This window comes from Odocoileus virginianus, chromosome X (assembly GCF_023699985.2).
Source record: "Odocoileus virginianus isolate 20LAN1187 ecotype Illinois chromosome X, Ovbor_1.2, whole genome shotgun sequence".
In the NCBI taxonomy this organism is placed as follows: domain Eukaryota; kingdom Metazoa; phylum Chordata; class Mammalia; order Artiodactyla; family Cervidae; genus Odocoileus; species Odocoileus virginianus.
Genome location: NC_069708.1, coordinates 30,085,886 through 30,093,922, shown reverse-complemented (window position 1 = coordinate 30,093,922; position 8,037 = coordinate 30,085,886). Strand labels below are relative to the sequence as shown.

The 8,037-nt window shown below is 40.0% G+C and overlaps 1 pseudogene; it reads right to left on the bottom strand.

Annotated features, from left to right (window-relative positions):
• Positions 1 to 4,613: 4,613 nt before the first annotated feature.
• LOC139033102 (pyruvate dehydrogenase [acetyl-transferring]-phosphatase 2, mitochondrial-like) lies at positions 4,614 to 6,061 on the bottom strand (annotated as a pseudogene).
• Between the last annotated feature and the right edge of the window lie 1,976 nt (positions 6,062 to 8,037).

Below are 8,037 nucleotides of genomic sequence, written 5' to 3'. Positions count from 1 at the left end.
ACACAACCCCAATTAGTTCTATAGGTCCCTATGAAAATCCAAGCTGGATTCTTTAGAAAAATTGACAAGCTGATCATAAAATTCACATGTAAATTCAATGAACCAATAGCCAAAACATTCTTGAGAAAGAGCAAAAGTTGGAGGATTCACACTTTGCAATTTAAAAACTTAGTACAAAGATACAGTATTCAGGACAATGAGGTACTGGCTTAAGGACAGAAATGTAGATCTGTGGAATTCATTTGAAAGCCCAGAAACAAAAACATTTACACTCACTTGACTTTCAGTAAGGGTACCAAGACAATTGAATGGGGTGGGGAATAATAGTATTTTCAGTACATGGTACTGGGAAAAACAACTTGGGTGTCCACCTACAAAAGAATGAGGTTGGCACTCACCTCACACCATATAAAAACATTAACTTAAAATTGAACAGAGATCTAAAAGTAGGTGCTAAAACTATAAAACCCTTTAAAGAAAATATGAATAAATCTTCATGACCTTAAATTTGACAGTAGTTTCTGAGATAAGACATCAAAAGCCGAAGTGATGATGGAAAAAATAGATAAATTGAACTTCATCAAAATTAAAATCTTTTGTGTTTCAAAGGACATCATTAAGAAACTGAAGTGAAAACCAAAAGAATGAGAAAATACTTGCAAACCACATTTTACATAGAGAAATCTTACAACACAATTATAAAGTCATATAACCCAATTAAAAATGGGGAAAGGATCTGAATAAAGTTTTTTCCAGAGAAATTATACAAGTTAGCAATAAGTGCATTAAAAGATGTTCAATGTCATTAGCCATTAGGGAAATGCAAATGAAAACTACAATGATATACTGTTTCACAGTCTCTAGGATGGCTATTGGCTTCCCAGGTGGTGCTGGTGGTAAAGAACCCACCTGCCAATGCAGGAGATATAGGAAATGTAGGTTCAGTCCCTGGGTTGGGAAGATCCCTGGAGAGGGCATGGCAACCTACTCCGGTATTCTTGCCTAGAGAATACCATGGACAGAGGAAGCTGGTGGGCTGCAGCCTGTAGGGTCACAAAGAGTCACATGATGGAAGCGACTTAGCACAGCACAGCACAGCATGGCTATAATCAAAATGACAAATAACAAGTGTTGGTGAGGATGTAGAGAAGTTAGACCCTTCATATATTCCTGGTGGTAATGTAAAATGGTACAGCTTCTTTGGAAAACAGTCTGGTAGCTACTCCAAAGATTAAATATAACCATATATAACTCAGAAACTGTTCTTCCAGATATATACATAAAATAAATGAAAACAAAAACTAGTCTGAATGTTTATAGAAGTATTATTCATAGCAGCCCCCAAATGGAAAAACCTAAATGCCCATCAATTGATGAATGGATAAATAAAGTTAAATATCTATACAATGAAATATTATTTATCAACTAAAAGGAATGAAGCTCTGATACATGGTACAGCATGAATGAATTTTGAAAACATTATAGTAAGTGAAAGAAGGCAGTCACATATTGTATGACCCATTTAGTTATATAAAATGTTCAGAATAAGCAAATCTATAGTGACAAAATAGATGAGTGGTTGTGTAGGCTTAGGGGGAGATGGGGGGAAATGGAATATTACTGCTGATGGGTACAGAATTTCTTGTTTCTTTTGTGGGCAATAATTGTATTCTAAAAGTGATTTACAACTCTATGAATATACTAAAACCACTCATTTGTACACTTTAAAATGGTGAATTGTTGAAGGACTTCCTGGAAGTCCAATGGTTAAGACTCCTTGTGCCCACTGCAGGGGATGCAGGTTCGATCCCTGGTTGGGAAAGTAAGATCTGACATGCTGTGTGGTGCGGCCAAAAACAAAATGGTAAATTGTTTGTTATGTGACTTATATCTCAATAAAGCTGTTATTTTATTTTTTTAAATAACCAGTTGAAGACACTTCTCCAAAGAAGATATACAGATGGCTAACAAACACATGAAAAGATGCTCAACGTAGCTCATCATTCAGTTCAGTTCAGTTCAGTCACTCAGTCGTGTCCAACTCTGCGACCCCATGAATTGCAGCACACCAGGCCTCCCTGTCCATCACCAACTCCCAGAGTTTACTCAAACTCATGTCCATCAAGTCGGTGATGCCATCAAGCCATCTCATCCTCTGTCATCCCCTTCTCCTCCTGCCCCCAATCCCTCCCAGCATCAGGGTCTTTTCCAATGAGTCAACTCTTCACATGAGGTGGCCGAAGTATTGGAGTTTCAGCTTCATCATCAGTCCTTCCAATGAACACCCAAGGCGGATCTCCTTTAGGATGGACTGGTTGGATCTCCTTGCAGTCCAAGGGACTCTCAAGAGTCTTCTCCAACATCACAGTTTAAAAGCATCAATTTTTCGGCGCTCAGCTTTCTTCACAGGCCAACTCTCACACTCCATACATGACCACTGGAAAAACCACAGCCTTGACTAGATGGACCTTTGTTGGCAAAGTCATGTCTCTGCTTTTTAATATGCCATCTAGGTTGGTCATAACTTTCCTTCCAAGGAGTAAGAGTCTTTTAATTTCATGGCTGCAATCACCATCTGCAGTGATTTTGGAGCCCCCAAAAATAAAGTCTGACACTGCTTCCACTGTTTCCCCATCTATTTCCCATGAAGTGATGGGACCAGATGCCATGATCTTAGTTTTCTGAATGTTGAGCTTTAAGCCAACTTTTTCACTCTCCTCTTTCACTTTCATCAAGAGGCTCTTTAGTTCCTCTTCACTTTCTGCCATAAGGGTGGTGTCATCTGCATATCTCAGCTCATCATTAGAGAAATGTAAATCAAAACCACAATGAGATATCACCTCACACCAGTCAGAATGGCCATCAACAAAAAGTCTACAAACAATAAATGCTAGAGAAGGTGTGAAAAAAAGGAACACTTTTGCACTGTTGGTGGGAATGCAAATTGATACAGCCATGGAAGACAGTATGGAGATTCCTTAAAAAACTAGGAATAAAACCACCATATGACCCAGCAATCCCACTCCTAGGCATATACCCTGAGGAAACGAAAATTTAAAAAAACAAACAAACATATATCCCATTGTTCATTGCAGCACTCTTTACAATAGCTAGAACATGGAAGCAATCTAGATGTACATCGACAGATGAATGGATAAAGAATTTGTGGTACATATACACAATGGAATATTACTCAGCCATAAAAGGAACACATTTGAGTCAGTTCTGATGAGGTGGATGAACCTAGAATCTATTATACAGAGTGAAGTGAGTCAGAAAGAGGTAAATATTGTATTCTAACACATATATATGAAATCTAGAAAAATGGTACTGAAGAATTTATTTACAGGGAAACAATGGAGAAACGGACATAGAGAATAGACTTATGGACATGGGGAGAGGGGAAGAGAGGGTGACATGTATGGAAAGAGTAACATGGGAACTTATATTACCATATGTAAAATAGATAGCCAACGGGAATTTGCTCTATGGCTCAGGAAACTCAACAGGGGCAGAGGGGGTGTGATGGGGTGGGAGATGGGAGGGAGGTTCAAATGGGAGGGGATATATGGATACCTATGGCTGATTCATGTTAAGGTTTGACAGAAAACAACAAAATTCTGTAAAGCAATTATCCTTCAATAAAAAATGAAATTAAAAAAAAAACAATCAGTTGAAAACATGGAAGGAGAGAGATGTGAATGTTGCTGAAAATTGCTGGCATGACTGGGGCAGCTGAGGCTAAATTGTCCCTGGTTATTACCAAAAGAAACAGAATATCCTAGACTTGGCAAAACAAATTCTACAAAGTAAATTACTAGATAGGGATTAGAATATTGTAACCTAATTGTGTTTAGGTTTTGCCAAAAAATGTCCTCACAAACACAATCCTCTCAGTTGAAACTTGTCTCCACCATTTTCTTCTTCCTTGGGGCACTTAAACTGCAGGCATCTTATATTCCAGAGCTGATGCAGCCACTGCTGGCATCACTGTCACTACAGCCAATGTCTGCCAAAGATGGTGCTGCCACCAGGAGCTGACCTTATTTTCTTCACCATGAGTCTTCTTTTTTTAAAAAATATATATATTTTATTGAAGTATAGTTGACTTACAATGTTTCAGGTGCACAGCAAGGTGATTCAGTTATACAAAGACAAATATATTATTTTTGAAATCATTTTCCATCATAGGTTATTACAAGATATTGATTATAGTTCTTTATGCTAAACAGTAAGCCTTTGTTGCTTGTTGCATATATATTTTTTAATTAGAAATCTATATTCTATTCATATTAAATCAAACAAGTGGACTCAAAAATGTCACCAATTTTTTTTTTCGCATTTTGCCTCTTTTATTTACAAGTTTCACTTAAATATCTCTCATGGTGAGAAAATCAATGTCAAAAAGAACATTGGTATACAGTTTACGAATATCAGTATATATTAAAGAACATGGTTAATTTTTCCAAGTAAATGCTTGATGTGAAATATTTTCCAGGAGGCTAGTTAAATGTCAGATGTCCGAGGTGTCAGGGAAAGAGCCTCGAGCCTGCTCAGGAGACGGTCACACTGCAGGCCAACTGTGTTTTGCACTTGGTGACACATGTGGCAGCTCAGAGGACAAAGCAGGGCCACCAGCCTTTATTCCTAGTCCCAAAGCCACACCAGGGCTTCCTCTGCGATGAGAGCCACATTCAGAGACAAATGAATTCAGCCAGGTGCTCCATCACCAGCCTCACCACATCCTCGTTGCCCAGCACGTCCCACAGGCCATCAGAGGCCAGCACAAGGAACTTAATCCTGGGGCCTCAGCCTGTGGTAGGTGACCTCTGGCCTGGCTGTCAGGTAAGGTGGGGTATAGTAGTGTGGGGGGGGGTGAACTGGTAGATGTTGAGGGCCTCGGTGTCGAAGCCCTGCTCCAGGACACTGTGCTGCAGCTCTTTATTCCACTTCAGGTGGACGTCCCCAAAGCCCCTGCAGGGCATGAGGACACCCAGCAGCCTGTTTTCCATGATGACCGTCCTGTCCTCGGACTGAGGATGCTCCCTTTTCAGCCGTGACAGCTCGGCTGGGTTCCAGGCATTGTGGTCCTGGGTGAGGGGCAGACAAGACCACATGCCATTGTCTCCCTGGACACCAAGGATGGCCCGGCAGTCACCAGCATTTGCCACGTGCAGGTGAACCCCATCAACATGGGCCAGGCAAGCCATTGCCCCTGAGAAAGCAACCTGGAGTGAAAGGTTCCTGGTCATCTCATCTTCGAGGGGGCCCTGAATCTCTAGCGAGATGTCAGAATCCAATCTCTGGAAGGAGTACATTAATGCTTCCTCAGTGTTCAGCCCCATTTCCATGTGCAGGTTTAGCAGCTCCTGCCAGTAGACACGGAGGTGATCAAGGTGCACTGACGTGACATCCTTGTAGATACTGTCCCCTGGGTGCTTGAGCCACTGAAGGATGGGCAGCAGGGGCTTCATGCTTTCCATGGCCTCCTCCATTTGCTCCAGAGTCTGCTGGGACATTAGTGACACAGCCACATAGTAGAAGAGCCTCTCGCTCACTGCTTGAGCACATGCGTGGCCACCATGTCCATCGAAGATGCCAAACAGCAGTCCATTGGTCTGCAGGCAGGCAGCTATACCTCCCCGGTCCTCCACTGGGGAATTGGCAGCTAGCTGGTTGCTCTCAAACCGTAACACTGAATCTGGAGCTCTGCTGACAAGGTCAAGAATCTTGTGGGCCGACTCACCAGCTCGCAGGACCTCATTTACCTGCTCGGGGCTGAGCTGCAAGTGGAAGTCCTCTTCCTCCGTTGATGTGTGTCTGTAGGCTTTCCGCAGAGCAATGCTACCACATGCAGCGGCGTTGTCTTTTAGGGTGGCTGGCCCCTGAGGAAAGAGTCTCCATTTTGATTTAATCCTATTTGAGGTATACCTTGAATATAAACGTTGTCCCCCCCTGTAATGTGGCAATGGTCTTCCTTGCAGAACTGAGAATCCAGTAGGACACAGTACTTGACATTCTGAAACCGTATAAGCGAATATGTTCCTTCCGCAAAAGGGTTCTTTAAATCTGAGTTCCAGTCATCCATCTGGGGAATGGGAATACTAGTTTCATAGGGTTTTGTGAGGATTTTAAAGAAATATAACCCTTCAGCTCCCCGAAGGGACCTCTAGTGCTGCTGATCTAGCTGGAGGAGCACCACTTTTTTAGTTAGGCAAAAATTCGTAAGTTTTCTAAAATACATATGTGTATATATATATATATATATATATATATATATATATATATATATACACAAAAGCTTTTCTATTACACCTGATAAAGGCTTGAGAAAGAACATCAAAAAAAAGAAGAGATGGAGACATTGGAGAACATAAACCAAATGAAATGTGAGCACTGAATAGAAAATAGAAAAAGTGAAACAAGCTAGGTAAAAGTGAACAATCATCATATAGTCCAGTTTTTTTAAAATGACTGCCAATTAGAAACATATCTGGAGCTCTGGAGAAAAAAAGCAATACCTGAGCATTTGTATTGTTCAACTAATATGCATCTGAATTTTAAAAAGTTATTACAGTTTCTTCTATTAGATCCTAGTTTTGGTGATATAAAGTTCTATTATTTTTCTGTTGATGAATCATGATACAATGGTATTAAGTGAGTAATAGTTACATAATCACAATAGTAAAAGATGTTTATCAGTTTTCAGAATCAATAGCCAGAAAAAGAAGAAATATAATTGCAATTGCAAGCCATTATGGGAACATGATTAACTTAACAATATAAAACAATAACATACAATTTGTGGGGGTGGGTCAAGCAGAGTGATATAGTAAGTGGAAGTACATACATGCACATGTTTTCATCCACCCAGTCAGTCTATGTCTTTTGGTTGGTGCATTTGACTCATTTACATTTAAGGTAATTATCAATATGTATCATCCTATTATCATTTTCTTAATATTTTGGGCTTATTTTCTGTAGGTCTTTCCCTTCTCTTGTGTTTCCTGCCTAGAGAAGTGCCTTTAGCATTTGTTGTAAAGCTAGTTTGGTGGTATTGAATTTTCTTAACTTTTGCTTGTCTGAAAAGCTTTTGATTTCTCCATCAAATCTGAAGGAGAGTCTTGCTGTGTAGAATATTCTTGGTAGTAAGTTCTTACCTTTCATCACTTTAAATATATCGTGCCATTCCCTTCTGGCTTGTAGAGTTTCTGCTGAGAAATCGGCTGACAGCCTGATGGGAGTTCCCTTGTGTGTTATTTGTCGTTTTTCCCTCGTTGCTTTTAATATTTTATCTCTGTCTAATTTTTGTCAGTTTGATTACTATGTGTCTTGGTGTATTCCTTCTTTGGTTTATCCTTCCTGGGACTGTCTGTGCTTCCAGGACTTGATTAACTATTTCCTTTCCCATGTTTGGGAAGTTTTCAGCTATTATCTCTTCAAATATTTTCTCAGGTCCTTTCTCTCTTTCTTCTCTTTCTGGGACGCCTATAATATGAATGTTGGTGTGTTTAGCATTGTCCCAGAGATCTCTTAGGCTGTCTTCATTTATTTTCATTCTTTTTTCTATATTCTGTTTTATGGCAGTGACTTCCACCATTCTGTCCTCCAGGTCATTTATCCATTCTTCTGCCTCAGTTATTCTAGTCTTGATTCCTTCTAGTGTATTATTCACCTCTGTTTGTTTGTTCTTTAGTTCTTCTAGGTCTTTGTAAACATTTTTTGCGTCTTCTCAATCTTGCCTCCATTGTTTTCCTGAGATCCTGGATCATCTTCACTATCATTATTCTAAATTCTTTTTCTGGAAAGTTGCCTATCTCCTCTCTATTTAGTTTTTTTTTTTCTGGGACTTTATCTTGTCCCTTCATCTGGGACATAATTTTCTGCTTTTTCATCATGATTAACTTTCTGTACTTTGATTTTTGTTTTAGCTGCTGTGAGACAGTGCTTCTTCTTGCTTCTTCTGTCTGCCCTCTGATGGATGAGGCTAAGAGGCTTGTGTAAACTTCTTGATGGGAGGGACTGGTGATGGGAAAA